The following is a 19439-nucleotide window of genomic DNA, read 5'->3' on the forward strand; positions in this document are numbered from 1 at the left end:
GAGTTCTTCCTTCGGAAGGGAAGTAAAGCGTGGGTCCCGAGATAAACAAGCCTAGGGCTAAAAATCTCGTTTATACAGTTAAAAAGAATCGTACCGAAGTCAATATATTTATTGTATTCAAAATTCTATGTTCAAAATTTTTGAACACTACTTTTTGCCTAAAGACGTTTATTGTTATTTATGCAACGAGTTGCAAAAAATTGATTTTTTAGCACGTGTCGTACCCTATGTGGTAGGGAAGGGGAAGTAAAAAATCGGTAAAAAAAATGCCACGTCATTTATGGACGCTCCCCATGGAGTTTTAAAGACGTTCCAGAGGTTTTAATGGGGTTGCAGGAACATTCCTAGTGTATTATGGGGGATCCAAGGATGTTCCACGGGGTTTCATTGGGTTCCAAGGATGTTTCAGGGAATTCCAAGGGGTCTCCGAGTATTTCAGGGGGTCTCAGTGGCGTTACACGGTATTTCAAAAAGTTTCAGGGAATCCCAGATGCATTCCAGGGGTGTTCCAGGAAGTGCCAGGTGTATTGCAGAACTCTTCCAGGAAGTGATAATTGAATTTTATTGGCTTTTCTCGGTGAACTTAATACTACTCAAAGAAGGGAGTAACGAAAGTAATGAAAGAAACGGTGGATAGAATCGCAAGTGTGCGACGAGAGAAATTGAATAGAAGTTGAAAATTAACAGAGGGCCATAATTGAACAACACAATCACAACGTTCGCTCGATATGAATCTCTGAACAAGTGTCACAGATCGATAGAACCGAAAGCAAAGCCGAACAACATTTAACAGATCACAACCACGATCTTTTTGCCTGTTTAGGGCTAGTAGTCATCATCAAACTACTAGTACCTAGCCGTTCGACACGAGGACGTTAGGCAAAGGGGTCGTCGTTGTGATTGTGTTGTTCAATTATGGCCCTCTGTTAATTTTCAACTTCTATTCAATTTCTCTCGTCGCACACTTGCGATTCTATCCACCGTTTATTTCATTACTTTCGTTACACCCTCCTTCTTTGAGTAGTATTAAGTTCACCGAGAAAAGCCAATAAAATTCAATTATCATAAAGTCATGCGGTGATTAAACCTAGAAAGTATCTTCCAGGAAGCCCCAGCGGCGTTACATAGGTGTTCCAGGGTGCCCAGTGGGTTTCAGGGAGTTTCGATGGCATTTTAGAGGTTTTAGGTGATCCAGTAGTGCTCCAGGGAGCCATAGTATGGAGTTTCAGAAGGTTTCAGGGGTATTCAAAGGGGCTTTAGGGGGGCTTTGTGTTGATCAAGGGGTCCCATGGGCGTTTCAGAGGTGTTCCATGCAGTCTCAGGGGGTTTCAAGAGTGTTTCATCGGGTCATCGGAGCCTTTCCCTTCGGAAGGGAAGTAAAACGTGGGTCCCGAGATAAACTAGCCAAGGGCTAAACATCTCGTTAATACAGATAAAAAAAAGGTTAAGAACTAACTGGAAACGGCTACTTTAGTTCGCGATTCAGTCGCTAGGCGGCGCAAGTGTCAAAATATTCAAACACTCATACCCCAGATACCTGATAAGATAGAATGATGTTCTTTGGTTAGCTCAAAACTATCTGATAATTAAGTCTTTGGTTTGGCATTTATCCGCTAGGTGGCGCCTTGTGTCTGAAAAATTCAAACACGTATATTTCGATACCCTAATGAGCTAAAAGCATGCCGTATTCAGAAAAGTTGTTCAGCAGGCTAATAACTATCTGGCAATGGCTTCTTTGGTGCGAGAATCGGCTGCTAAGTGGTGCGAGGGTCAAAAAGGTTCAAACTGCTATATCTCAGAATCCTGATAAGATAGAATAGTGCTTAAAGCATGGCATTTTCTGCAAAATTGTTCGGCAGCTTCAGCAGAGCCGTAGCGTGGTACCATGGCGCCCTTGGCATGCATCCAGGTTGGTGCCTCGCGACATTGTTAACTTGCTAAGTTTATATTTTTTTTTAAGTTTCTTTGAAAGCAACACTTAGTGGGGCTGTCCATAAACCACGTGGTCATTTTTTTGGGACTTTTCAACCCCTCCCCCCCCCCCGCGTGGTCATTAATCCATACAAAAATTTTTATTTGTCCATACCCGAAACCCCCCCCCCCCCCCCTCATGACCACGTGGTTTATGGACAGCCCCAGTGTTGCTTAGGGTTTTCAGGAATCCTCAAATGATGTGTTTTATAAATTTTGGATGATTAGTTCAATAGTCTCCACCAAAATTTTCTAACTTCACCAAAGATGTGTTCTGAAGTATTTTTTTTTATCTGTGTTAACGAGATTTTTAGCCCTAGGCTAGTTTCTTTCGGGACACACGCTTTATTTCCCTTCCGAAGGAAGAACTCACATTTTGCGAGTTTGTCGGGAGTGGGATTCGATCCCAGGTCCTCGGCGTGTTAGTCAAGCATTCTAACCATCACACCAGGTCCGCTCCGCTTTTCTGAAGTTTTTTTTTTCAAAACATTTCTCTAAAGATCTGTAAAAAAAGGTTCAGTAATCATTAGACAAACCATAGACATGGTTGAATACCAGGAGGAATTTCTAAAGGAATTTCTACATCAGTTTTTGTTGAAATCTTTGGAAGAATTTCCGCTGGAATCACTGGAATAAATTATGCTAGAATCTCTAGAGGAATTTCGGCAGAAATTTCCGGAGGAATACTTGATGAAAATCCGGGAGAAATTTAAGCAAGAATTTCAAATGGAATTCATGGACTAACTCTTGAAGGAAATGCAGGAGCTGTTCGTGAAGAAATACTTGATAAAATGTTTTAATTTGTAGGGAATCACTATTGGAAGAATTTCTGAAAGAAAACTTGGAAACAATCCCTGAAAAGGTTTCTTGAGGAATCTTTGGGGAATTTAAAAAAAAATCCCTAGAAGATTTTATGAGGAAATCCCAGGAAGAAGTTCTGAAAGAATCCACGGAAGCCTTCTAAAATAAACCCTAAGAAAAATTTTGGATGGAATCAATGGCAGATTTTCCAACGAAATAGCTGGAGAAATTCCGGAATGAATTCCAAATTTATGATTTTCTGGAGTAGTTAATAAGGAAATTCATGGGAGGTTTTCTACCGGAATGCTAATGGAGCAATCCCTAGTGAGCAAGGAATAATTTCGGAAGGTATCAATGGAAGTTTTTCTGATCGATTTTTTTCAAAGGAATCTATAAATGACTTTCTGAAGGAAACTTTGGTCGACTTTCTAAAGATTTTCATAGAAGACTGGAAGAATTTTCAGAAATTGGATGAACTTAAAGAGTATTAGAAATTTTCAGAAAGAAACATTTACTAGACTTTCGAAAGCTTATTGATTTTGTTTTGTTCATTAAAAAACTAAAAAGCTTCTCAAAACAAAAAAGCACATTCTTAAAATCGTCTAAAGAAATCTAAAGTTTTGAGAATACGGAAAGACGTAAAACACATGATAACATTCAAGAAAACAACAGCATCATCCTGTTTCCTTCTAGCCTTAGGCCTTTTCGGCGCCCCTCTGAAGATGACGCCCTTGGCGGGGGCCAACCTAGCCAACCGCACACTACGGCTCTGAGCTTCAGATCTATCCGGCAATGGTGACGCTAGGTGGTACCAGCAATAAAAACGTTCAAATCATATTATCTCAAAAATCTGGAAACGTCCAGCAAATTGTTCTGAAAGTTAAGTTATTCGATAGGCTCCGTCTAGTATCAAAAAATACTTGTATGAATACCCTAATGAACAAGAAGTACTCTGTTTTCAGCATAGTTGTTCAGCAAGCTAAAAGTTTTTGGAAGGATAGTAGGCGGCTGAGTACGGTGGTGCAAGAGGCAATACTTTTACACCCCTGCAGACAAATTTTGTCACCCCACAATATAGCTTCTTCTGCTCTGTTTTCCTTCCGGGAATGTCTGCGGTAATTTCTACAGGAATTGTTCCGGGATTTTTTCCAGGAATTCTTCCGGGAATTTTTCCACAAATTCCAGGGTTTTCTTCAGCAAATCCTCCGGGAATTCCTGTATGGCGTCCTCCAGAAATTCCTCCGGGAAATCCTCTATGAAATCCGGGATTCCTCCAGGTATTCTACCGGGAGTTTATCCAGGAATTTCTCCGGGAATTTCACCGGGAATTTCACCAGGAATTGCTCTAGGACTTGCATCTGGAATTCCTTAGGCAATTTCTTCGGAAATTCTTCTGGGAAATTTTTTAGGAATTCCCCCGGGAGCTTCTCCACGAATTCCTCCAGGAGTTTCTCCACGAATTCCTTCTCGAATTCTCCGGGATTTTTTTTCAGGAGTTTCTCCAGGAATGTCTCCGGAAAAGTCTCCTGAAATGTCTCCGGGGATTGCTCCGGGAATTTCTTCAGGAAAACCGCCAGGAATTGCTGTGGATTTTTTTTTTTCCAGGATATCCTTCGGAAATTGCACTGAGAGTTTCCCCCGAAATTCCTCCGGGATTTTTTTCAGGAATTCCTCCGGGATTTTCTTCAGGTCTTCTCCAAGAAATTCTCTACAAATTTCTCCGTGAATTTTTCCAGGAGTTCCTCCAGGAACATATCCGGGAATGTCTCCGGGAATTCCTCTGAGAATTTCTTCAGGAAATCCGCCAGAAATTGCTTCGGAAATTTCTTCAGAAAATTGTCCGGGAAATCCTTGAGGAATTCTTCCAGGAATTCCTCCGTGGATTCTTCTAGTATTTTTTCCGGGAATTACTTCACGAAAACTTCCAGTTTTTTTTTTTCAAGAAAATCCTGTGGTGATTTCTCTAGGAGTTTCTTCAGGAAGTCTTCCGTGATATTTTTTCTCGGAAAACCCTCTGAGAATTTCACCAGCAACTCCTCTGGGATTTTTTCCAGGAATGACTCCGGGAATGTCTCCGGGAATTCCTCCTTGATTTCTTCAAAAGTTCCACAAGGAATTTCTCAAAGTTTCTCCTGAAATTCTACTGGGAATTCCTTTAACACTTCCTCCAAAAATTTCTCAAGAAATTCCTCTAGGACTTTTATCAGGATTTCCTCCGGGGATTCCTTCAGGAATTTAATCGATATTTTTTTCAGGAATTCTGGGAATTTTTTTAATAATTTCTCAGGGAGTTTCTCCAGGAATTCCTCCAAGAAAATCTCCACGAACTTTTCCAGGAGATCCTCCAGGCCTATTTCCGGGAATGTGTCCGGGAAATGGTCAAATGGTGTTTTAGGAAGCCTCAGCATGAAGTTGCTTGAAGTATCAGGGTTGTTCCAAGGGGTTTCAGGGGTGTTCTATTGAGTCTTAGGCGGTTTTAAGAGTGTTTCATCGTATTTCGGTGAGTCGAAATGGAGTTTCTTCTTGGGGTTTCAGAGGTGTTACAAATGTACAACAGAGGGTTCCAGGGGTGTTCCAGTGATTTCCAGGGGGTTTAAGAAGCGATCTAGAGGTTTTGAAGGGTTTTCAGGAACATTCCATGGGGATTCAGGGGGTTTCAGAGGGTCGCTTTTGGGTCTTTCCAGAAGTTTTGTAAGGTTTCTCAGGGGGTTTCAAGAGCGATCCAATAGTTTTCAAAAAAATCCATGGGATTCCAGGGCTGTTCTAGGTGCATCATGGGGTTCGAAGTTCCCGGGAGTTTCATGGGGTATGAAGGACGTCCTAGGTGATATATCCCTGATATCACCTGAAACCTTGAAACTGCTCTTAAACATCCTTCCATACTTCCTTGAGAAGCACCAAGGTACTCCCGCGACTCTTTCTGAAACCATTTCGCAACTTCCATGAAACTTGAAAGAGAAAACCTGACATTTTAGCTACTTTTATCGGCCCTGCAGTCTTGGTGAATCAAAACGACTGCTTCAGGTTTGTCTCAACGTTTCCACTCTGGTATTCTTCAGCGGATAAATTCTGACTAGTCAAAAGTTCTCAAAAATTTGTAAAATCTCGACTACCGGACTAAACCTTTCAACAAATGACGAGAATCGGTCCACATTAAGATGAGCTAGCTTATGAAGCATTCAACATTCGGGATGCAGATGTTTTATTCAAATTAAAATTTTATGCAAAGTTCAGCGATAGTCCGAAGGCTAATTTTATTATGAATAATTATTACCTTTTCATACCATTTACTATATTTCGTTACATTAATTTCCATTACTGATTATATTTCAGCTGTCGCGTTTTCATTCTATAACTTTAATAATTCTCTACCCGTCTCTACTTTACCATCTAGGCAATTAAAGGGCTCGCCAGCGATTAATATTTTTTTCAAATTATCTACAAATTAATATCTTATTTCAGTTCGCTACATTAAATTTCTTCACACTGTATGTCACCATTCGATTATATTGAACATACCATATTTCAATAATATATTTCATTACAATAAATTATACTATTGACTATATACCAAACTATATGGGGTTTGGAGGGTGCATCAGGGCATCATGGGAATTGTAGATGTACGACAGAGTAGTTTCCAACCGGAGTGAGGTGAGAAGAAACTGTAATATGCTTGTAGATGGGTTCTTCTATCGCAACTGTTGCAATGGATTTGACGCACCCATCTTGTGACAAGCCATTCCGTAGAAAGCTTGACAAGTGATGTGAAAATCGTTATTTACCCTGTTGGATCATACTGTTGGAAGGAGATTCTTATAAACCCGTGGTTTTCGTGTAAGTGTCTCTACTTACGGGTCCGCCACACCCCGTTTTGGGCATTCATACAGTGATTGATTATATATCATCTATCGTGTTGTCATTTTGTTACTATAATAATGTTCTACCCTACCATCTAGGACGTAAGATCCCTCGTCACCGAAAAATATTCATTTACTTCAACTACAATTGATATCTTTTTTTTTCGCTATATAACATTTCATTATTGTATTTATTGATTATATTTGGTTGATTATATTTATATCATTATATTTATATTTAAATCATTATATAACCATATAACTGTATGGGGTTGGGAGGGTGCATCAGGGCATCATTGAAGTTGAAACTGTACGACGGAGTGGATTGCCAGCCGGAGTGTGGTGAGAAGTAACTATAACACCCTTGTAGATGGGTTCTTCTATCCCAACAGTTGCAATGGATTTGACGCGCCCTTCTTGTGACAAACCATCCCGTAGAAAGCTTGACAAGTAATGTAAATTTCATTATGCACCCTTTTGGATCATACTGTTGAAAGGAGATTCTCTTAAACCCGCGGATGTCGCGTAAGTGTCTCTACTTACGGGTCCGACACACCCCCTTTTGGCCCTTCATACAGCGGTATGTTGAAGTCAGGGTGGTAATGAAATTGAACTTTGCTGTCAAGTGGAACTGCATGCAGAGCAAGACTCAAGCTAGGATGGTGGCTACCTACATACATACATACATATTAAAATTTTATGCAAAGTATAAGTTATGACTGGATCAAGATTCACTGGATTGTTTTCTACTACCGTGCAATTAAGCACAGAAAAAAAAAAAACAAATGAAATTGAAAGTTGCAGTACCAACCCACACTGTTTCCAAAGGTCAAATTTCGTGATCGAAATTGTTTTGGGCATGAACATTTTATTTTAGAGATTTGGTGTCTTCGAATAAGTTGTTTGGTATATCAGAGCCATCCTTTTGAAAGTATCACTAATGTGATTAATCCACCTAAAAGTGAGATGGAAATTTGATTTTTTTGTTGTAACTTTTTCCAGACATTTTTGGGAATTTTCAAATGTTTTACAAAGTTATTTATTATGATAAAATACGTGTTTCTTCTCAAGACGGCAAAATTGTATTTTTGATAGTTTTTGAGATATTCAATAATTTATTTAAAAAAATAGCCTTTTTACGGCTTTGTGACATTTACCGAGGCAAAACGGGGCAAGATTTTTCAATTGAATATGAAAGAAGTTTATAATAGGTGTAAATTTTGTTTCAACTCAGGCTGGGCACTTGCTTCCTTGACAGTAAAATTGTGCTGTGAAATATTTTAGTTCGTAACTGAAATTTTCAAAAAACTCAAAAAGTATTAAAGATAGAACTTTGTCGTCTTTAAAGAAAACATGATCGTGCACCGCGGTGCACTTGGTGCACCGCGAATCCATAACAAGTGCACCGCAACACTTCAGAAAAGTGCATGTTTAAGTTTAAATTTAAATTCATTACCTATTTCATGAAAAATAATACGACTTAATTAGAACAACTGAACTATTGTAAGGTGCTTCAAGGGATTGAGAGTAATATTTCCATTATTACAGCCGGCGAGTTAATCTTGAATCCAGCAAAAACCATATCAGATATTCGCGAAGAATCATGGAACAAGTCTGCCAAAACTTTCCTAATAAATATCATGTTTTTCCAAGAACTCGTAATGGAAGTTCACAAGTAATTACCCTACAAGGCATCTGCAATGTTTCTTCAATGAATGCGCTAAAAAAACTCAGAAGAAATCTCACTAATATTTCTGTGGCTTTGCTAAATACCAGAGAAGGAATCTGTCACTGATCTCGAAATCAGGTGAACACACAACTCCTTCCGAATTGACAAGAGTGCCTGGAAAGAATTTATCAGAAATATTGTCAGTTTATGTCAAAGCTCTGAAAATAAAGCTTCCAAGTGTCTTGCTAGAAATTTTTTCAGAAATCTAGTAAAAGTCTTGGAAAAACGTCTATTAAAAACTTTCTGGTGGCGATTTCCTAAGCTCAAACTTACCTATACAACGAAAGTAAATTCTTGAATTTTGTCATCAAATTAGCTCGTAATTTGTAGAAAATAACGAGAATTGTTGTTTCCGTCCATATTCAATTTGATTCAGATCCTGAATTCTTCGCAAATTCCAGTTTTAGAGTCGTTGAAGAGGGAAAAAGAGAGGTTACGATACGCTACTGCTAGAAATAATTCAGTAGTCTTGGAAGGACTTCACCGAGGTTCTTAAAAACAAAACACCACTAATTCGGCTCAAGTTTATTCAGTAGGTATTTATGAAGATCTTGTCTGAAAGTTTCCAGAAACATTCTGAGTAAGAAATATTCTACGTCGAATAACTGTGACACTTCACTATGCTCCGATAAGTGATGAAAAAACGTAAGACAGTATCATGTCATAATTGGAAGGGGGAAAAACTAATGACGAGTGTATGCACCTTGGAATCGCTATGAAAAATTCGGCAGCTTTTTTGACGAATTTGGATTTTTTTACAATAATGAACATGTGCACCGCGGAGCGATTTATTTCCAAAAAGTGCACCGCGAGCCGAAAAGTCTGAAAACCCCTGTCATATATAATCAGTTTGTTGAACATTTAAAAACTCCTTAGAATGTTTGAAAAAAGTTACAATGAAAAAACTAATATTTAGGGGTCGTTTTCAGAAAATTACCCATATTTTTCAAAATGGAGCATATAGAACAAAAGCTTGTTCTGCAAGTTTTCTTATAATGATATTTCCTTCAACTTTGCTGAAGACATCAGTATACTATATTCACATACGGTAAACACTGAGTTTTCATCTCACTACTAGGTGAATTGACCACAAAAGTAATACTTTCCAAAGAAGGATTCTTGTCTATCAATAAACTTCTTGCAATAAACTTTTGTCCTATTTGCTCCGTTTTGAAAGATATGGGTCATTTTCTGTTAACGACCCCTAAATATCAGTTTTTTTCATTGTAACTTTTTTCAGACATTTTGCAACCATTTAACAATTGTAAATTATCCTACCACATGTTGGAAGCTCTCCAAGCATAGCCACAGGCGTAGCATGTAAATGGTCGTAGCAATTTAAACAGTGCGAGACAATAACTCAAATAATGATTGGTCTTCATATGAAGTAAAAATTAGCAAAAAGGCTGGCGTTAGATAAACTGCAGGTTATCAGGAAACAAATGCATTATTATTCTTATTCATTTGGCGTTGTTTCCTATTAGTAAATAGTGAATATAAGCCATTAATTGAAAACATAACCAAAATGTTGTTGTAGAGTAGATTGTTTGATGGCGGTCTCCTTTGGCCAACCGACGAACCCCACTATAGTGAATCCAACGGAAAATATTGTGTTACGTAATATTTGAATGAACCCTAAATGAACTTCAAAATTTGAGTACGCCAAATAAGTCGGTGACGGAGCTGCTTTCTATAAGATGTATTATTGGAGTTCTTTCTAACGAAGTTTCGCAAGTTAAGCATGAGAACGTCGTGTTGTCGAAAATTTTTAACCAGGAATCTAGTGCATTTTACATATTGTGAAGCACCCTGAATTCCAGATTGTCGGTAAACAAAGTTGAAGTTCGCACACATTTGTAAAGGCGTGGGTATTCAGCATGATCATGATCAGGGTGACGGGTTTGATTCACGGTCGATCCAGGAACTTTTCATGAAGGAAATTTGAGTATACAAGCAAAATGGTTATTGGCAGAGGAAGCATGCAATTAATAATTGTGGAAGTGTTCATACAACAATAAGTTGTGAATCTTACTCAGTAGAGCGTTATGCCAGTAAGAAGTAAAAGAAAAAAAATAGCTCTTACTTCTTCTCCAGTGGAACTATAAAGAGGTGCCATGAACCCATTGGGAACTGCTGGAGCGCACCGCAGCTGGTTGCTGCTCGCTACCGCTGCATTTTAAACATTGACAATGCAAACTGCAGCAGCAGACTTCCATCGGTGGGGTCTTTGGGGGCTTTCCCACACACTCTTTCCACCAACCAATTTACACCAACAGCATAGTAACAAAAAAATCTCATACACAACTTTGATGGTCACCACCTCGCCGCCACTATGCGTACGGTGAGTTGTTTACTTTCTGCTGCGTCACGGTTGGTTTTTGGTAGCTGCTGCTGCTCTGTTGTTGCCACTGTGCTGTGTGGTTGGTGGCCACTACTGTGTGTAGGTTATTTGTTTTTATGCGATCGAGCTTTTTTTGTTCGAGCCGTTGTTGAAGGTCAAACCGAAAACCTGAAATTTTGGTGTCGTGTCTGCGCGGTTCAATGTTTTCCGATCGGATAATGAGATAGACGAAATCCCATTCGCGAACACCACCATCACCTCCACCCGGTCGATCGAACAAACTAGAGACGTGCGACCCACTTTGAACTGGATTTGCATGGCTCTGAGCGGTTGGCGGTGGGACCGGCGCTTTCGGATGCATTACCAGTTCAGTTACACTACGAGTAGCACAGCACATGTGGTTAACCTTAGCGGGTGACGATGCATTTAACGTGGGTTCCGATTAGTATACGCTGCACAATGTGCAAAAGCTTGCCGGTGGTGTTGGCAATGCCGTCGAATTCGGATCAAGAACAAAGGGAGCCTCAGTTGTTTGCCGTGTAGTATTTAATTAGAGTTCAACTAAGGTCTGTTGTATACTATTATTGAAAAAGGACATACAACAGTAAGGAACTTTTAGGATTTTTGAAGTTTATAAGAAAGCCCAAAGTTCAGCAGTGCAAACAATTCAATTCATGTATTGCATTGTTTTTTACCGAATTTTTAATTAACATTATTATTATTATTTTATTGAACATTTGGAGGAATGAATTCAATTTTCTTATTTCATTTTCGCCTTAATGCAGTGCAACCAACTTTTAAAGATAAAGCAATTAGATCCAAGCATTTTTTCATTCTCAATTATATCGATTTTTAAATACCAATATGAGCTTTACTGCAAGAGAAATTTCTGCAATTGATTCACGTAACTGTGACGAAGTATAGATTCATCTAATAAAATCGATTAACTGGTGAGATGTGTCGTAAATCCTGTCTTCCGGCGCCTCAAGGTGTTTTTGATATTTTAACATTTACTGCTAGACTGAAAAGCTATCCGAAAATAGTATTTCAGCAAAACGATGACTGCCAAAGATCGTGACACATGATGATTCAGCAAAAATCGCCCCTAAAATTAAATAAGCACCTCGCTGTCGCCAATAAATGCAAATAACTTTTTTTCGTTTCACTTTGGACATCAGCATTTTATATTCATATGATTCATGCATCTTCTCAGAATCCTGCTTTACAGTGCTTTGAACGTCTTTCATTTTCAAGATAAAGAGATAAAGAGGACTGCTCTCAAAGAACAATCAATAGTCTAAGTTTAGTTTATTTTTTTTTACCAAAAATCGATAGTCTTAATATACTAGCAAAAGAGCTGTTAGAGTATAACAAGATACACTCTTTTGAGAATTTTATTGCGCATACGAAATGAAACAAATGCAGATGACATAGGGATCTAAAAAGCAACACTGAAGGTGAAAATGTGCTGAATAAGCGTTATAAAAGACTAAGCAGATATAAGTTGTCGCGGATCACGGATGCTCAATGGACACCTGAGAGGAAAGAAACAGTTGCGGTGGTCAGGGTCAGGGATCTATCCCAACGCCAACGAAGAAATCACTCTCCCGATCTATCCTGGACCGTGCCCTGCCCATTGCCGTCATTATAATCAACTCTCCGCAACCATCAGAAGGTAAATTGTTCCAAAGAGGTGCTAGTGCAGTTCGCATCCTCGAAGTTAGCTTTATCTGTAGATCAAGTACGGTTCGGGACACCGTTGAGGTGGCAGAATCCCACTTGTCCGCCGCTGTGCACTGCACATTCTTGCAACAATGTTGTCCGGAGTGATGTCTCTATCGCATATCGCTTGCATACTCGATCCTTGCCCCGAAAGATTTCCTCACGAAAGACTTCCGGCCCCTTGATTTTGAGGAGGAGATTGGCCGGTTGAAAAACAACAAAGCCACTGGAGCAGATCCACTACCAAGCGAGCTTATAAAATACGGTGGAGAAGCACTGGTGAAAGCACTACACTGGGTCATTACCAAGATTTGAGAGGAGGAAGTATTACCGGAGGAATGGATGGAAGGTATCGTGTGTCCCATTTACAAAAAGGGCGACAAGTTGGATTGCGGGAGCTACCGCACGATCACACTACTGAGCGCTGCCTACAAGATACTCTCTCAAATTTTATGCCGCCATCTATCACCGATTGCAAGAGAGTTCGTGGGGCAATATCAGGCGGGTTTCAACCGATCGAGAACAGCTATGGCAGATTATGCACGAATACGGATTCCCGGATAAACTGATACGACTGATCAAGGCGACGATGGATCGAGTGATGTGCGTAGTTCGAGTACCAGGGATCCTCTCAAGTCCCTTCGAATCTCACAAAGGGTTAGGGCAAGGTGGTGGTCTTTCGTGCTTGCTGTTCAACATTGCTTTAGAGGGTGTAATTAGGAAAGCGGGGATAAACACGAGTGGAAAGATTTTCACGATGTCCGTTCAGCTGCTTGGGTTCGCTGATGATATTGATATTATTGCTCGTAAATTTGAGACGATGGCGGAAACGTACATCCGACTAAAGAGCGAAGCCAGGCGAATCGGATTAGTCATTAATGTGTCGACTCTGGACGACTTTGGACTCCGCAGAACTCTACGATCGAATAAAGTTCGCCGTAACACGTAGATAACTATCTACAAAACGCTGATTAGACCGGTAGGCTTCTATGGGCACGAAACATGGACCCTATGTGCAGAGGACCATGGTGCCCTTGGATTTTTCGAACAGAAGATGGTGCGTACCTTCTAAGGCGGAATGCAGATGGAAGACGGGACTTGGAGAAGGCGAATGAACCATGAGCTGCATCAGCTGCTGAGAGAACCAACCATCGTCCACACCGCGAAGATCGGGAGGCTACGGTGGGCGGGTCAAGTCATCAGGATGTCGGATAGCAACCCGACTAAAATGGTTCTCGAGACTCATCCGACCGGTACAAGAAGACATGGTGCGCAGCGAGCTTGGTGGGTCGACCAAGTGGAGGACCATCTGCGGAACTGAAGACAAACAGCCATGGACCGAGTGGAATGGAGACGGCTACTATGGACAGCAGAGGCTACCCAGGCCTTAGCCTGATCGGTAAGGTTAGTCGATCACTGCTCCACCAAGACCAAGCGTGGGCATTCAAAGATGTGATCATCAGCTGACGAACCAAAATTGCCTACACCGCATCGATTTCGCCGCCTCCAAGAACATAGGCAAACGTAGCACCTTCTTCCAGCACATCGTTACACCTGAAGATCACCACACTTGAAGATCACCACAGCTAACGGAATCGCAATCGACCACGGTTTGATTTATGGGCGGCAACAAGGATGGAAATCTAGTGATTATGATAGGATCGCAAATGTGGAAGGCATCGCGCGATCATAGCAACAACGATAGGATTTTGTCGTCAAGCATGCATAACAACCCATGCTCCGCGAATAATGAATCGCTCGGCATGTACAGCCGCGATGCGATCGTTATCATGAAGTCGAAATGATAAATTTCGATTTTCGATCACTTTTTGTGCATTCTTATTGCTGAAGCTTCACGATCTGCATATGAATGTAATATTCCAGATAATGAATTTTGGTTCCGGGTGTAAAAGTGGCCATAATCGTGATGAATAAAGTTTATCGCGACTTGTAACATGATCCGATAACGATGGATCCCGCGATAAAGCGTGCATCAGATGTTTGATTGCTCTGTGATACGAGCACAGCGCGAGGGTGTCGCATCATGCTACCGCAAGAGCAACGGCTATCTTTGATTGTTCGTATGGTGTATCATTTATCGTTAGAAGTGATTTTCTTCCATCCATGGGCGGCAATTCTCCGACGTTATCGACGTCAAGACCTATGTGGCACTAATATCAACTCTGATCACTACCTGATGATGGTTAAACTGCACCCAAAACCCTACGTTATTAACAATGTACAGTACCGGCGGCCGCCTTGTTACAATCTGAAGCTTTTAGATGTTGCCACCACATACGCGCAGAATCTCGAGGCAGCGTTGCCGGAAGAGGGTGTGCTCGATTTGGCCCCTCTGGAGGACTGCTGGTTTACAGTCAAAGCAGCCATCAACAACGCAGCTGAGAGCACTATCTGGTACGTAGAACGGAGTTGGTCGATTGGTTGGACGAGGAGTGCAGACCGGTTTTGGAGGAGAATGACGGATCGCAGGCGGTAATGCTGCAGCATGGTATCAGGTACATTACGGTATACACAGGTATGATAAATTTACGGGAGACAATCGTGAGGTGATCGAAAGGTGGAAGCAGCTCTTCGGCGAGCACCTGAATGGTGAAGAGAATGTAGGCACAGGGCAGCAGAGGACGTGATCGAACCAACTCCCACGCTGAGGGAAGTTAAGGATGCCATCCACAAGCTCAAAAACAACTAAGCGGCTGGTAAGGACGGTATCGCAGCCGAATTCGTCAAGATGGGCCCGGAAAAGTTGGCCGCCTGTTTGCACCGGTTAGTAGTCAAGACCTGGGAAACCGAACAGCTCCCGAAGAAGTGGAAGAAAGGGATAGTCTGTCCCATCCACAAGAAAGGCAACAAATTGATGTGTGAGAACTTTCGAGCGATCACCATTTCGAATGCCGCCTACAAAGTGCTATCCCAGATCATCTTCCGTCGTCTTTCACCTAAAGTAAATGAGTTCGTGGGAAGTTACCAAGCCAGATCTTAACCGTACGGCAAATCCTCCAGAAATGCCGTGAATACCAGGTCCCAACGCACCACCTGTTCATCGATTTCAGGGCAACTTACGATATCAACCGCACAGAGCTATGGAAAATTATGGATGAAAACAGCTTTCCCAAGAAGCTTACCAGACTGATAAGAGCAACGATGGATGGTGTGCCGAACAGCGTAAGGATCGGAGCTATCTTCATCCGAGCCACCAACTGCCGTCACCGTTCTCGCATTGGGTTCGCAATGCTGTCTCGCTTTTGGTCGCGCTTGACGGTTGTAGCAAATCTTCGTTAAGTTTTGCTGCTTTATGTCATTTCCACGCTGATTCGCAAAGGGATGTCTTATGTGGAATTCGTTTATTCCCGACGGTGCACTGCACCGGTGCAGCAATTGACACCGGATCTGCTGATCGTGGGCCACATCTCTTACCTCTCGACTATTTCACCGAGTTAAACAAGGTGATGGACTTTCCTGTCTACTATTCAACATCGCCCTGGAAGGTGTTATGCGACGAGCCGGGCTCAACAGCAAGGGGTACGATCTTCAAGAGATCCGGCCAATTTGTGTGTTTTGCGGATGACAAGAATTTTTTTTGCTAGAACATTTGGGACGGTGGCAGAACTGTAAACCCGCCTGAAATGTAAAACAGAAAAGGTCAGACTGGTGATGATTGCGGCTAAAACAAAGTACAGCTTGTTGGTGAGACTGAGCGAGACAGTACAAACATTGGCAGCAACATTACGATAGACGAGGATGCTTCGGTTCCTTGCTAAAAGCTGACAATAACGTGAGCCGTGAAATGCGAAGGCGCATCATCAGTGAAATTCGTACCTACTACGGGCTCTAGAAGAAACTGCGGTCAAATAGAGTAACCCCCGCACCAGATGTACCATGTACAAGACGCAAATAAGACCGGTGGCCCTCTACGGACACGAGACATGGACCATGCTCGAGGAGGACCTGCAAGCACTCGGAGTTTTCGAGCTACGCGTGCTAAGGATGATCCTTGAAGGTATGCATGAGAACGGTGTGTGGCGGCGAAGGGTGAACCACGAGCTCGCTGCACTCTACGGTGAACCCAACATCCTGAAAGTAGCTAAAGCTGGACGGATACGGTGGGCAGGACATGTTGTAACAATACCGGACAGCAACCCTACAACGTTGATGTTTGCTAACTCTCCGGTTTGTACTAAACGGAATGGATGGATGAGAGGCCGCATAAACGAAGTGTTCCTAGGAAAGGCTGGGCAAGTTAGAAGTGCGAAGGTCCAAACTATAGAAGGATTATTAATCCGGCCTGCGGAGAAGCTGGCTTTGCTGGACGTACACACCTAACAGGAACAAGAAGATGGTGGCTCCAGAGAGGCGGGTTCTTCGGAACTTCACGACTGGGGGAATGAAAGAGAACCACAGGGCAGCCACATATAGTAACGCCTTGTGTGAGTTCAGTATCACCCGCTACTGTCCGTTTGTCGTAGGCATGAGAAACGTCAGCAACAATGAGGAAGCGGAATTAAAAAAGTGTAGTCAAGAATTGTTTATCCAGCTAGCCATCGAGTGTGAATTGATGCGAGAGCTTTATTGAAATCTCTCTCCTGTTTCGGTTCCTAATGCTAAACAATTAAGCTGTTAGAAATACAGCGTTGATTTTTTGTTACGATAATTATCGTTGTTCGCCCTGCTCCTATTTGTTAACACGATTGCTGATTAGGAGCCTAAGGAAAGCATCCGCGGCTACATGCTTGAAGACCAAACAAACTTCTTGCAGCAGCTCAAAATATCACACTTTTAAAAACATTCTGACTTACCTTTTACACTACACGCTCAAACGACTTCAACAAAAACACCAGAAAATGCAGCTGAAGTGGATCCTGGGCGGCTCCTCTGTTTGGTATTGACAATCTACTTTACCCACTTTGGTGGCACCGGTAGAACCGGGCTCAGCTTCCTTATGTTCATATCCTTCCAGCTTCCTTATCTTCTTAATATCTGGAGATATACACAAGTTTTACACATTTTCCTCCCGACACAAAACAGTAAATAAAACAAAGTTCACTTGTTTGGGCGTTTAAATAAAAAAAAGTTCGAAGCGACAATCTTACAACACAACACCGTAAATTATGAAGACAATTAGTTGAATAAAACATTTAAGCAATGTTTAAGCAGCATATGTACGGTATTGTATTCGACTCAGAGATTAAATATTTTTATACTGCTTTAAATCTGCCGATTCATGTAACTCGGATTGAAGCAGAGCGGATGCAGTCGAGTGTGAACCCAAAGGTCCATAGTTCGAGTCTTTCCACTGATGTGATTTTTCTCATAAAATGTAATACAATAAAAATGTTGGTTGTACATAATCAGAGAGGGATATTCCAGATACAAATGCAGAAATGTAGAAAGTTAAATCATTTTTCCCATTTTATTGTTACAACTATATTGAAGAAACGTTTAGGAATAGTTTTTGTAGCAATTATAAAACCATATCTATTAATAGAAATAAATTTCGTAAGTTGTAACACGGCCCCAGCATGTTTTGATTGTATTATGGTGGAATAAATATAGAAGAAAGCTTTCTACTATGCACTATGCTTCTAATGTACAATAATGGTTTCTAAAACCATTCTTAAATGATTAAACAAATAGCGTCATACAACATTGTTTAATAAACGTTGAAGAAATGTTTATGATGTTTGTGTAAATTGCTGATGGTTCTAACGTTGAACAAGAGTTGCTCAACCGATGTACGATCATTGAATAAACATTCATATCATCGTGCTTATAGAACGGTTGATGTTGAATAGATTTTCATTTTTGGGCGTACAAGAGTTGAAGAACAGTTTTATTTCAAATCTATTAAAAAATAATACGACTTCCAGTTTAATAACGTTGCTTTGAGAAACATTTCTTAAAGCAACAATTGTTTCTTGGGAAGTCATGCAATGTAACCTAAAGCGCTGTTTGCAGTTCAGAAGGAATTTTTCGGCCTGTCTTGATGCATGGGAAATTCCTTGCCTGAATCGCCCAAGAAACCGTTTTTCTTCCATCGCAGTACGCAGTTGCGAAGAAATGACAATTCAAATGGCCGTCACCGTAGAAAGTTTCTGCCAGGAATCGCTCAAGAAGTTTCTTGAGCGATTCCTTTTGAACTCGAAACTGCGCTTAAACCTAAAATGAACTAAAATTTATTAAACTAGCTGTACCCGGCAAACTTTGTCTTGCCTACTGCGTTTTTTGACGTTTCAAGTTTCTATTCAAGACCAAGTCCCCGGTCACAACATGTATGGAGGATCGAGTTTCAAAAAGTCTCAATTTTTTCATGTTTTTTGCCTCATAAACCTTCCTTGTGCGAAAACATACAGAACAAAACTAAGACGACCAAAATCGGACCAGCCGTTTGCAAGTTATGCGCGGTCCCACGTATGCCACTGCATTTTTATATATATAGATTCGTTAAATCTAGGAGTGTCGAAAAAAGAAACGTGCAAAACGTGCACATTAAACAGTTTCGGTAGCATCGAGAAAAGTACGAAAATGTAAGACACCTGAAATTACAATATGCTGGACTTAATACTAAAATTGCTTTAAAGCTGCTTTGCTGCTACGAAGAATGTAGGGTATCGGGATGCTTCGTTGGCATAGTCCCCTCGTTCGGCCTATCTTAACAATAACCAAAAACTCTAGCAAACACGTAGAACTGGAGATCGGAAAAGCTATGCGCCAAACAACTGTAACATTTCGTTTCAATTTTAGCACTTTGGAGCATAAACATGGAATAAAAATGTCACTTTGTTTAGCTTTTGTAGACGCCATGATACTTCGGCTTAGTGGGTAGTCTATACACATGATCATAAATGGCATGATTCTGGAACATTTCGAATTGACTTTTCAATATCTGAACATTTTTTGTGACGATCAAAGACGCTATTTTGAACTCATATATTTGTATTCAACGAAAAATGACTATTTTACAAAAATTAATGTGGGCCGAATATTGAGGCCATGTCTA

General features: G+C 41.0%; 2 protein-coding genes across 2 annotated transcripts in view; one reads left to right on the plus strand and one right to left on the minus strand.

The window, feature by feature from the left end:
* The window catches only part of LOC109430547 (uncharacterized), a 776197-nt gene that overhangs the window by 321035 nt on the left and 435723 nt on the right, over positions 1-19439 (plus strand). The gene's annotated exons all lie outside the window — the stretch shown is intronic.
* Positions 1-19439, minus strand: part of LOC115260131 (uncharacterized) — a 43274-nt gene that overhangs the window by 14516 nt on the left and 9319 nt on the right. The window lies entirely within an intron of this gene.

Source organism: Aedes albopictus, chromosome 2 (genome assembly GCF_035046485.1).
Source record: "Aedes albopictus strain Foshan chromosome 2, AalbF5, whole genome shotgun sequence".
NCBI classification, from domain to species: domain Eukaryota; kingdom Metazoa; phylum Arthropoda; class Insecta; order Diptera; family Culicidae; genus Aedes; species Aedes albopictus.